Raw genomic sequence first — 13,333 nt, forward strand, 5'->3', positions numbered from 1 at the left:
TTTTTGTCGTACTATGCATATGTAGCTCCTGTATTGCGGCAGAAGATGGATGGTCGCGGCGCCTCGATTTAATTAGAGACAAGCGAAAGGACACCGTATTTTCCCGACTGGGTTGTTAATATGAAAGAAAATATTGGCGCCTCTCATATCAGCCTCGGCTTCTCCTCGGCTACCTATGTGCAAGGACAAAAAAAAAAATGCAGACACTAAATTAAGAATACAGCGAGGGCATCATACAAAACACAGTTGAGGCACAGTTCATGCAACTAGTTGACGAAACCTCGCGTTCACTAAACGAGTTGCAGCACGACTGCATGCCGCACCACAACCAAGTTCACTTCAGCCGCGTGTGGTTCACCTGTGCATGTTCTTCGCGCATCAAATTATTGCTCAGTAAAGTATGAGTCGATCTGATTGGTTAGACATCTCTGAAATGATTTTCTTAATGCAATTGCGAACTTTAACTTGTTAGTACGGCAACCTATCGCGCATTCGAAGCTGTTGACACTAATACCGCCAGCGACCCCCATTTTTAAAGCGAAAGCTTTACTAACCGCGTCGAGCCGAGTCTCGCCGTCGCCAGGAATTTGACCTTCCTTTGACCACAGCTGCGCCGCGGCATTGGCAACGCGTCACGTGACTTGCCGCGCGGAACTCCGCCGCCGGCTTGGCGCTCTCTCCGCAGCTGGGTCGCCGCCTGACCATGTGACTTGCCGCGCGCCTGGCTAGAGGAGTGCCGCGCTCACCTAGTCAGTGCAAGCTTGGGCATAGATGAGAGCGAGGCCGGGTCCTCTTACCTGACCCCCGAATTCAGAAATGCATCATAACTGGAAGCTCATGCTTGACTTGACATAAATGACGCCTGGTTCGAACGCGCCCAAGACGCCCATTGCGTTTCTTGTGGTGCATTCACGACAGGCGTCATTTAAATCAAGTCAAGCATGGGCTTCAAGTTATGGATGCATTTCTGAATTCGGGGGTGAGTGATCTTTGATTGTAGCGCGAAGTGGTACGGACACAGACTAGAAACAGACAGGGGTGAGTGTTGTGCGTGAGCCGCAGGCTTTGAGCCGTCGTCGCCAAACGGCGTCTGACCAGCCCGCGGATATCGCCAGGCTATCGGATATCGCTATCGCCCGGCTACCGGATATCGCCCAATCTCAGTTCTATCTGCTTTTTTTCCAAAATTGCAGAAAATGGTATCAAGAGCGGATTAACATCTTACCTCACTAACACATCAGCAATAATAATTGATCAGTATGGTTTCCAGAAAGGAAAATGCACTGAAATGGCACTTGTCAAAATAAAAGACAAAATTATTAGTAATATTGAAAATAAGCTTAATACGCTTTGGTTATTCCTAGACTTCAAAAAAGCGTTCGATTCTGTTAATCATGAAATATTATTACTTAAATTACCGTTTTATGGAATAAGAGGTATTGGTCTGGAACTCATTAATAGCTATTTATCGTCAAAAATACAGTGCACAGTTGAAAACGGTGTTCCATCTGCTTTTCGCACAATATGTACGGGTGTTCCACAGGGCTCCATCTCAGGGCCCTTAACTTTTCTACTTTACATTTTTTTATATATACAAGTACCTGTAGCGCCACAAGGGCATTATTGCAGGGGGGGACAAATTGAAGAAAAATGAAGATGTGACAAATACTTGATACAGCTAAGCACAGGTGACAAAAGTAACAAAATACGTAACATCGATGAGTCATCTCGACGGCAAAACGGTCTTCAGTGAAATGCGGTGCAAAATTGAAAGACAGAAATGGAAAGGGTACACTATCGAATGAAGTGCAATGCCAGCCAAATGATATAAAGAAAACGGGATAATATACTACGACAGGCTGTTAATGATGATAATTAATGATATTATAATTAATTGCGTTGATTAATAATAATATAACATTAATTATTAATTTACCTTCATTAATTCACATTAATATAGTTAATTAATGATATTATTAATGTACCTGGTTCAGCTTATATAGTTCTGTATGCAGATGACACTAACATATTTTTCTCCGGTAATGACTTCTTGAACACTTTAGCAAATGCAAACAAATATTTGTATGAACTATCATTATGGATACATGCCAATGAGCTTCAGCTAAATGTTAAAAAAATTGTATTGTGTTTAAACCTAAAAATAAAATTATAACTTTCGAGCCTGTTCTCAGTTTCAGAGAGGAAAAACATTGAACGTGTGAGGTCTACACGTTTTCTTGGTGTGGCCTTCAGTGAGCAGTTAACCTGGACTGAGCATATTAATTACTTGCGTTCCAAGATGTCACGCTCAGTCGGACTAATGCATAAATTAAGGCTTCTTCTACCAACCTGGCTAAAAACACAACTATATTTTACCCTTATCCAGTCACTTCTCCACTACTGCTCATTTGTATGGGGTAGAACAACGTCTACAAACATAAACTCCTTATTTATCTTCCCTACACTTCGAGTACACGAGAATACTGGCAACCACTGGGCCTTCTTAACATATATAAGTTAATAACACTTCGACAAGGCTCATTGATTGATCCACAGCAAACCTAACCTTAGCCTTTGTTCAGTTGCACGGCCTGATGCTGTTTATGAACTCGGATATGTCTCTCGCAAAACTCCTGAGGTTAGAACTAACTATGGGCTTCAGACCTTTGAACATACCATTATAACTTTCTTGAATGACAACAAAGATATCGAAACGCTAATACACGAGTTCCCAAGTAAAATACATTACAAAAGAAGAGTTATAGATCTGTTACTTAGGTCATAACACACAACTTATACCTACTGTAGTCTTAACGTGGCAGATTATTTACAACATTGCTAGATAACGGCGGTTTACTTATTTATTGATTTTTTTGTGCTCTCTTTTCTGTTTCTTTTTACAGCTGCAATTTCAAAAAGTACTATCTCGAAACATTTCTATACTGTACAGAATTGTGGACGTTCTTTTCTTGTGCGATTTTAATGCTACTTTAGAAGAAAGCTTGTTGTCTCAAATGCACTGTTTGTCACCACGAGGAGGATAGGCCTCGTCAGGCATATACGGCCTTTAGCCTCCCTCCTGACGTGGCGATGTATGTTTGGATGCTGTATATAACATTGAAAAAGAGAATAAAAAATAACTGCTTCACTGGAGAGGGTCCGTAATGCAACAGGTGTCGCACCGTCGAGATCGATGTAGCGACCGCGTTCGCACCCTGTCCGTTTGTGCTTCGACGCTGCGCATGTTCGCGGCGTCTTTTTGCATGTCTAGCACTTGCGATTTCCCTGTGGCACAAGAGGCATCGCACCGTCGAACGATACGTGTCTACCCAAGCCTAATCACAGTCATGTCTAGCTGCCGACCTAGGAACATCCGTTATACTTGGCTTAACGATGATTGTATACATAAGTATAATAATTACAGTTAAATCAGAGGTTAACCAAGTGAAACCAAACAGCGTGCAACGGCACATTCACGATTTCTTCAAGCTTACTGCCGAGCCCGAATAAGTGCGTGGAAATAAAGGATTTCTTTTTTTTCTTAATCTGCTTTTTCGGACACCTGTTTATTCGGACACTTCCGCAGTCCCCATGAGGTCCGAATAAACGGTTGGCGACTGTACATGCCATAGAGTTATTAAGAAGTTAATTAGTGAGTTAATGTTAATTGGTCGAATATGTGCTTTGATTTCTTGCGCTAGTAATGTCTGCCTCTTGGTATAATTCAGCTTAAGGACAAGGATTACGTTATCTGCAACAGGCGATATTTAAAAATTTCAAAAGACTTAAAAATGATCACCCTATAGATAATGCTGCTTGCGTATGGCGTGCGAAAAACCAGTGCCTCCAATTCCCTCTCTCGCGGCGGTGCAGTGAGATTGCACCTCTGAGATTGTGTGAATGCGATCTTGGAAGCCACGAGCCGTCCAAGCTAAGCCAAGCGGCCGCACTTTCAATGCGGTGCCGTGGGACGAGTGAGGCCACAAGAAAGCGGCAGATCAGATAGTTTCACTTTCACGTGCCGAACACGTCTGCCTATATGGTTGACAGTGTGTCTGGTGCTGTGCCAAGCTTTGTCGGTCATGTACTTCGACAAGTTTGCAAAATCTCACGAAAGTTAAACTACAGTCGAATCTGGTTAATTCGAACACCGTTTAATGAGGACTTTCGGTTTATTCGAACTGACGCTGTGGTTTTGTCAAAGTTATGTGTATTCAAATGGGCGAAAATGTCCAGTAATTCGAATGCGCAAGCATTTGTGATGGTTAATTTGAACGTACTGCGCTCCGACAATGCCCTCAGCAGCGCGCCGAATCATGCAGCGGTGCCTCCGACCGGCATTCCTCTGACCCTGCCATAGAGCCATAGAGGAAGAGCTTAGGAGAGACTCCTCAACGCCGTGCGCAAATAAAAAGAAATCCTGGCGGAAATTTGTGTGAAGGTGTTTGCAGGTGCGCATCATCGATTACTTCTGTTAGTGACGGGGTAGTGGCTTCCGTTAGTGTATCAGCACCGCTATGTACCCCATAGAGTCAATGCATAAGAACGTCTGAATTTTCGGACGCAGAAAAAACCTGTCACGTCATGAGTTTGGAGCAACATGATGTATAGCACTTTTCTGATCGCATACTATAGGTTCAGCAGGTGTGGCCATGGTTGAAGTGCAGCGCATGGTCAAGAAACAGATATCTATGAGCAGCATCCTGGTAAAGGAGAGGCTGGGAAAACTAGTGGGAAGCCTCTTGAACATCTGGTTGACCCTGTTGCTAGCTTCATCAAGCAAAGTGTGAAACAAGAGAGGGAAGTCATCAACACATCAGAAGGTTTTTACATATATACACTGTGCAAAAGTTCTCAGGCAGGTCTCTGTCAACACGTCAAATCAGCCTGTAGGCTATGCTCGACCAACTACATATGTCTTCTGTTCGGACAAAGAAATGCTCATTGCAACTGACGAGGATGGAGTGGGCAAAAAACAAAAACAGCAGTTTCATTAATCTGGTTTCACTGGTATCAGCAGTGTTTTGTAAGTGTGCACCGCCATACTCCCCAATGCTTTCTTTGGTGACACCAGCAAGGACCAGCTTGAGGCAAGTGGTAATAGACGTCTTTACAAGCTAAAAATACATGCATGCATGGACAGGACTTGTGTCCAAACAGTAGGCCCGTCACAGGGGCACTGGAGAAGGAACAGATGATTGACAGTGGGCAAAGACAAGCTTCTCTGCTACAAACACCCAACACTGTTGCCATGTAATAACCTCTGAAACAATCCCTCTGACAGAGGAAATCATCGTTGTGCATCCATAAAGAGGGCAGACAGGAAAAGCCCCTTCAGCAATGCTGCCAGCTTCAAAAGGCCCACTTCACACATCCTGAATGCTTCCTTATTAGGCTTTGCTGGGTGCGAGCATTCTACTCTCCAAAAGTTGTCATGGAGAGCCCTGTTGGCATGGTGGCAATTGCAACAAACCTCTTCCTAGTTGGCCTGGAGGCTAACGGTGCTCATGGAGCCCACCACGAGACAAGCAAGGTGACTGGATGCTTCCAAGCCCTTGTTCGTTTATCACATTGTTCTGTTAGTAACAACCATGAGACCTCAAAACCAACAAGCTCAAGTTTAGCACTCACGTGGTTACTGAGGAGGATCCATAATAAAAATCACAAAAACAAAAAACTCAAGGGAAATGATAAAGCACCATTTAACACTTAGTATTGCTGCAGCCCACCCCTTTCTTATTTTGTCTGTCGTGCTATATTTTATTTTACTATAGATAGGCATGAACTTCTCCTGTGCACAGCTCACTTCAGAGAGCATAGGTGATGTTCCCAAGCTCAATCAGTGTCTGATATTCATATACTCTATGTGCTGGCTCAAAGAAGCCCGAAACACTTTAATGAAAGTTTGTAGCAGAAAAGGTGCCTGGAAGAAAAAAAAATTCTATGCTGCAACTGCCTTGGCAACATCTTGTCACCTTAATAAAAATTGTGCTTCCATATCAACATCAGCCCTCCAGTTTAGACTAAAATAACAGTGCACTTATGAACAACGAATCAATTCTCAGAGTATGTGCAGTCCAGCCAAAAGCATGGGCATGAATCCGCATTGTGCTCCTGCATTGAAGGAGAATAATGCGTTACATAATGGTGAATGTGTTTTAGTAAGCTTCCATGCAATGAATTTGTAATGCACAAAGAAATGTCAATGAAGCTTACCACGAGCGAAGATGCAATTGCAAATTATATCACAATTGAAAATAATGAGCACTGTGTAAACCGATGTCAACTTCCACTCTTAGTATGCTTTACTGCACGATGCTTATTTGCACCTCTGTATTGTGGTGTAGCAAGCCACAAAATAAACGTTGCATAATTGGGCTTTTTAAGATTACCTTTCTCGCAATACACCAATATTTCGCGGTGAAGCCTAAGCAATGTACTGCGGTGAAGCATACTAAAAGTGGAAAGGGGCCATTGTCACTGGACATAATAAGAGTTCTTTAATTATACACTCGCGCACCCGCCACCTCTCAGGTCGCCTAAGTAGACATACTATGCTGGGTGATAGTGGCCCCCTCCCACTTTTAGTCTGCTTCACGGCGTAACTAAAATGTACTGCGGCAAAGAAGCAATAAATAAACAAATGGTTTTTACAACAGTACAGAAATAAACGCGCACCATGCATCAGTCTCCCACACGGAAGAACGTCGCAACAAAAGGTAGCTGATCCACACGGGCTGTTTAGCCCACTTATCATCCGTAAAGGGTATTATGAGTAATTCAAAATTTCATGCAGACATAAATATGTTTATCTGTTTACGTTCGTACTCCTTGCGTAATAAGATTGCCAGCAATTCCACAATAGAAAGTAATTTACAGCACAAACGCAAAGAACAGACATATGCCTCGTTTTCAACCCGCTCGTCATGCAAATGACATATAGCACGGAAAAACGTTAACATGCTGTGTGTTAGCATTGTAAACTTCATACTAGGCAAGGAGCACACCACAATCGCGCGACAGCCGCTAATGAGACCAAAACGGGAGCACATGTCTGTGAAAGCGCCAATGGAGCACCTAAGCCACTCTGTACCTCCACCACCCCCGCTGCACGGCTGCACCACTCGTTTCAAGCACAGCACACCGAACACACATTCAGCGCTGAACAGTGGGCGGTCGACGCAGTCGCATTTACATGACTTGTAGCTAGTAGCACATCCATCGATGTCCGTTAAGGAAAGTAGGACACGGCGAGGCCACATCGCGGTTCGCAGAACTTCGATGCCGAGGCGCTAGGCCACTTCGACATTTCAACTGTCACCACCGCCGGGTTCTCAAGGAAGAACAGGTCACACAACGCAGATTCTGTACTACCAGAGCTCACCGAGGCCAAAGCCGCACTGCCGCACCACCACTGATCACGGCTTTCAGCCAACTAACACAGAACCTACAACCAACACACAAGCAACGCAAGCACAATCACATGAGCAATGTTCCGGGTTTTCAAGGAAGCACGGGTCACACAACGCAGATTCTGTACTGCCAGAGCTCACCGAAGCGTAAGCGTCCGTACTCGTAAGCGGTACGTAAGCGTCCTCTACTCCTTGATTACGTAATGCCTCTATGACTGCTGGTATCTTCACTGAATCAAATACCTTTTCGTAATCTATGAAATCTATATATAGAAACATAACTGCGAGTCGGCCTAGTTAGTATATATAGAGAGGCTGATTGTACTGTGCAGATTTCTCGATCACCTGAATGATGACATGGATCTGGTCCATTGTAGTGTATCCCTTCCTGAAGCTAACCTTTTTTCTTGGCTGATTAAATTACAGGGTTGCCATTATTCTATTGGAATTATCTTGGGGAATATTTTATACAATACTGGAAGTAGCCTAATCGGCTTATAATTGTTAAATTCTTTAACGTCTCCCTTTTTGTGAATTAGAACTTAAACAGATTAAAAACTACACATGTTAATGACGAATTCGTCGCTGAGCCATCGTGGTTTACCTTGCAAAGAAAAAAATTTCTTTTTTTTCTCAAAATAATAGTTAGGGTGTAATATATTATTTAGAACGGGAAACATCGCAAATCGGGGGAGAGGCCTGTTCTTTGAGCTGTTTTCGTTTTAAATACCATCGTACCAATCGGCGCAATAGCAGTCTGTCTTGTGCAACATGATTCACAGTAAATAGTGCACTTAGACAGTGTAGCCTGTACCGTTTATTGCTGACTTATCATGTTATTGATAATACTGCGCTCACGAGCATAGTGACAGTGTGAGTAATAGTGCAGTGAAGCAATGTGTTAAGTGATGGCGTGCGAAGAGTGACGATAAGCATTAAGCTGAAATTGTTGTCCGTTCAGGTATAATCAGAAATTATTTTTTACGTATACAATAAAGAAATTCTGAAATGTCTGCAGATGCGAACTTCTTCTTGGTAGTTTTGTCGTCAAATGTTTCCGAGGTTCTCTGCAAGAAATAACAAGAAAAACGCGTTATTACATTTTTTCTGCCCTTTACCGAGAAAAATTGCACAAGTCTAGCAATGCACATCTCGCAGGTTTTGTGACGTCAAAGTTTGATTGCCGTTTCAGATGATCCTAGAGGCTCACCAGCTCCAAATCGCGCTCCAGTCTCTTCGCAACCCTACAAGCTCAGATCAGATACGCTATATAGTTTGATTTCATGCTGCACCTGTCATTACTGCAACTGTGATGACTGGCATCAATGGAGCACTTGAATTAATGCGCCTAGAAACACATAATGCATACTCTGTGCTGCTGCTAAATGCCTTTCAAAGCAATAGCTTCTATCGCGAGGGAACCGGGAACGGGGTTATTGATGTGGAGTATTGCATGCGTAGAATTCATTCGCAGGAATGTTTGCAACACTGATCATGAATTAAAGACGGGACTAAAATGCAAGATGCCCTCCGATGTCCCTTGAACAGCATAACTTGAGGTTCGCAAGGCCAGAACTGCAGGGGCAGCATTTACGCAAAGCATAATCAGTAAGTGGCACAGCACTCCGGTCATTTGCCAGAATTGCAAGTACGGCGATGCCATATGTCCGTAACTCATTGGGACGTGCCCGGCCACGACAGAGCTCCGTACCCAACCTTGCGGCACTCTACTAATTTCGTCATAGCCGCTTAATTGACTCGAGATCCGCAACCGCCAAAACCAAGATTACAAACCTTCTGGAGTTGGCCAGAGAGCCGAATATCCTCCTTTTCACCTAACCTCATTTACTCCTATATAGCTTACAGACGGCAAGCCATCGCTATGCAATTTAGGCGTATGCTCGTTTCCGTAAAAAAAAGATAAAGTTATGTTTTTACGATGATCAGTTCTCCTCATCTGTTCTGGTAATAGTACTGAAGCGCTGAAATGACGGCGAAAAATTTTCGTTAATTCGAGAAAACTTTTCTATCCCCTAAGTTCTAAAAGTTGTTACTGTAATATCGCGGGGGCAACAGCAAAGAGCGACTTCAGCGCTTTTGCGTTCGGCTGTCTGAGACGTTTGTAAGACGTGTGTAGCATCGGGGTGACATATCGCGATCGCTGCGCAGATCACAAGTGTTGGCATCGGCCTTTGATATGCGCGGTGTGTAGCAATGCACAACGTAATCGATCGCGAAGTCGAGGTAACGAGATGCAGAATGCTGGCCTCCTACGCGGGGGATCCAAGTTCGAGCTTTTTTTGAAAATAATAATAATAATAATAATCAGCAGCAGCAGCAGCCTATATTTGTGTCCAGTGCAAGACGAAAGCCTCTCCTAGCGACCTCCAATTACCACTGTCTTGTGCTAGCTGATTACAACTTGCGTCTACAAACTTCCCAATTTTCTCACCCCACCTAATTTTTTGCCGTACTCGACTGCCCTTCCCTTCCTTTGGCACCCTTTCTGCAACTTTAATAGTCAATAGGTTGTCGCATTAGATGGCCTGCCAGCTCCATTTTTACCTCTTAAAGGGCCTCTCACCAAGCCACACATCAAATTTTCGTTATACCCTAGAAGTTGTTACGCGCCCTCTAGGGAGTGTACTACCACAATAATTTTTCAAGTTGGTTCATTACTAGCTGAGATAGAAATATTTAATTGTGGCGAACCCATGATTTCAGGAGGCGAGCTTCACTGCCAACATCGACGCTCTCGCCACTTGCCCCGTCTTGCCTCCGCCAGCGAAATTCCTTCCTTGCGTTCTCCCATAACGGAGCCGGAGGAGCGCGTCACGTAGGTGTAACGGTACCCGGATTCTCTCTCTCTTCTCGCGTTTTTGTTGCGTTGCGCTCTTTCAGTGTGCGTATCGCGCCCGAGTCCGCAAACTTGCGTTTGTTTCGTTTAGATCTGTGCACGATCTCGTGAGCTGTGCACAAAACGACCTGCTTTGTTGTCTGGCTGCTGCTGCGAAATGGATCCCTCAGTGCGCACACGTTTGGAGAGGCTGGCCCGGCTCATGAATCCTTACCGCGATACACCGCGTCGTTGTACCGATGGAACCGCCGTCAGGGACGATGCCTCTAACTAGCGGTATGATAAATCAGTGCTACATGAACACTGAGGTAGACGCGAGCGGATGATAGAGCGGGATCGAGTGCTGGAGCATGGTAGAAAATTACATATTTTCGTTCTCTGCACGCGCAACTGCGCGACGTGGGAACGAGCAGACGAAACGGAAGGACGTCTCTCTCGCTAAGGGTACGAATTAAAATAAGTACACTCAGGCATTCGGTTTCTATGTTTTATTATTTTTCTGAACTTTAGTTCGTCTGCTGAAACAACAGATCTAACAAATAACTGATGTTGCCTTGAATAATTCTCGAAGATATGTGTCACTCTGCGTGACGTCACAGAACTACCATTTACGTAGGCGCACTTGTGCGACTGACATCGCATGAGATCGTCTCTCCGGCTATTCCGGATGGGAGCTCGGCGCCCGCGATGAGAAGGACGCACGGCGTTTGATTTGAATTTCAGCTGTTTTCACTGCGCGTAGTGGTGCAATACTTTGCAGACATGATCCTTAGAGCCCATTGTATGCACTGCGCTTTTCAGCTCAAAATGGCCAGACCTGGTGAGAGGCCCTTTAGTGTCAAATAGAATATTGGCTATCCCGTTTGCTCTCTGATCCACACCGCTCTGTTCCTGTCTCTGAACGTTACGCGTAACATTTTATTGCGATAACAATTTTATGGACACTTCAGGCGCAATTCCACCGTCGGCGTTGGAGTCGCCATGATGTACCGTATAAACTACAAGTGCGATAACATCGTTATCATCGGCATCGCATCGTGGGTGCCACAGAAAGCGTGCGAGGGTGAGCCGAGGATGGTGGCCCGATCTCGCGCGAGCAAGGTAGGAAGGCGGGGAGGAAGCGTGCCGTGTTCCATCACGTGCAAGGCAGCGGAGGTCGAGCGGGCGTGCTACTTCGGCGGCGGCTGTGTATGCCGCGGCGGAGCACGGTCACGTGGGCCTTATCTTGAAAGCGATGTGCGAAGCTAACAGCCCCTGATGCGCCTATGGGCGCATAAAGAGCTGTTAGCTTTGTGTGCTCTGTGTTCTCGCCGCTTAGTTCGCGTTGAAACGACAGAAAACACGAAGGTCAATTCGCTCGCTGCTGCTGACTCTCTCCCTCACGTCAGCTTTCTGATAGCGAGTGTCTGCGATGATCAAGCGAATTAACAAGCATAGGGGTCTATGCATGTTAATTTAGTAAGTAAGGAAATGTTTATAAGTTCATACGGCCGATAAAATTACTATCTTTACTTAGTATAGCTGCTTAATAATTTGCAATCGCAATCTATGCTTCGCCTTTCGGGCGAAACTGCGACATTTCTTTTAGTTACATCGCTCTTTGCGCGGCATTTTGCTGGAGTATTGACGAATAACTTCGATCTGGTGGACACTCAACGTCGAGGCGTCCAGAGGAACACGATTTCTAAGTTGTTTGGCAACAGAAGTATCCTCTGTTGTCTTAGGTTCGGAATACCTTCGGCACGAACGCTCTGTGGCCGGGAACTCCGTAACACTGACACCTTATTTCCTTCGGCTGACAACTCGGTTGCTGGCCCCGTATTGTATAATGTTCGCCAGAACGGATCGTTGGGCAACTCGCTATATATCAATGCAGTAAAAATAGCACTAAAGCGACACGTGATGATATAGGTAGACAATAAAGAGCGTCGACTGGCTGCTACTAACAATGCAATGTTCGATTACACCTGTACAGATAATATCGACTGTTATCCTGGGTTGCTTTTCTTTGGTCATATAAGTCTATTGTATCTGTACCTCCTCTTGTGTTGATCTTTGTCTCATTAAATCAGCTAGACTCAAGGCCATCTTCATAAGAGAATATCGTTAGACTGCATATGCGTTGCGGGCCAAGAAAGCAACAAGAACGTTGTTGCAACTTCACAAGTCGGTCAGTTCGCTGCTCGGTGGGAGCCCTCACGGGCGCGCGCCGCAAGTGCTATTTCACTCCCCTTCTTTCTCTTTTCGTCCCTTTATCCCAATCCCCATATCACAAGCTATAGCAAACAGGAAGCCTGTCTGGTTAACCTAATTACATTAACTACTTCTTTATCTCCTCATCCGTTCTGCAATGTTTCTGGAGGTAACACGCGCAATAAAAGCTCTGATTGCAGCGACGCCGTTTCTCCGTCATTTTTGACGCCGGCAGAGATCCATGCCAAGTTTGCGTTATTTTGTTACCTGCGGTGGCAATTGACCTCTTTTATCAACCACGTAGGCAAACAAGACATAAGGAGGAAAGCGAATTACAGTTCTTTATCTTTCCCAGGATTGGGTAGAGGACCATTTAAAGGACGACGCAAGAGAATATGCATACGATCACGATGGCGCAGGCGACCGAGGTGAACGTCTTGTTGGTCGTCATGCCTTGCAGCCTGTACGTAGGAAGGCTGATATGTTGAGTGTATTCATTAAACTCTCTTTCCCATTCACTCTGCGTTTAGGTTTCTACTAGTCCGTAAATATAGAGCTGTATGTTTTTTTTTCTCAAAACGGGAGTGCATGTGACCTTGGAAGACAACTAATGTAAGGTGATCTGCCGACACGAGCTAAATTGTAAGTGTTGCTTGGCAAACAGAGCAGGAATTAACATGACATACGATATGGAGAGGTGTAATGCTACCCTGGTTACCAAGTGATACAGCTTAATTCCTGCAAGACTGTTGATGTTGACGAGGTCATGTTCTCTTGATGTGACTATATTTTTTCTTCGCTGTAGAGATACAGCTGTGTTCGCGGCCGACTGCGTTAGTACCTATAACAAGCTGCGCTTGAGAACGGGGCG

General features: G+C 44.7%; 1 protein-coding gene across 1 annotated transcript in view; it reads left to right on the forward strand.

Annotated features, from left to right (window-relative positions):
* The first annotated feature begins 89 nt into the window (after positions 1-89).
* The window catches only part of LOC142579633 (O-methyltransferase MdmC-like), a 48,854-nt gene continuing 35,610 nt past the window's right edge, over positions 90-13,333 (forward strand). The window contains exon 1 of the mRNA XM_075690030.1: positions 90-1,038. The gene's annotated coding sequence lies outside the window, so the exon portion shown is untranslated. The remainder of the gene's footprint in view (positions 1,039-13,333) is intronic.

This window comes from Dermacentor variabilis, chromosome 4 (genome assembly GCF_050947875.1).
Source record: "Dermacentor variabilis isolate Ectoservices chromosome 4, ASM5094787v1, whole genome shotgun sequence".
In the NCBI taxonomy this organism is placed as follows: domain Eukaryota; kingdom Metazoa; phylum Arthropoda; class Arachnida; order Ixodida; family Ixodidae; genus Dermacentor; species Dermacentor variabilis.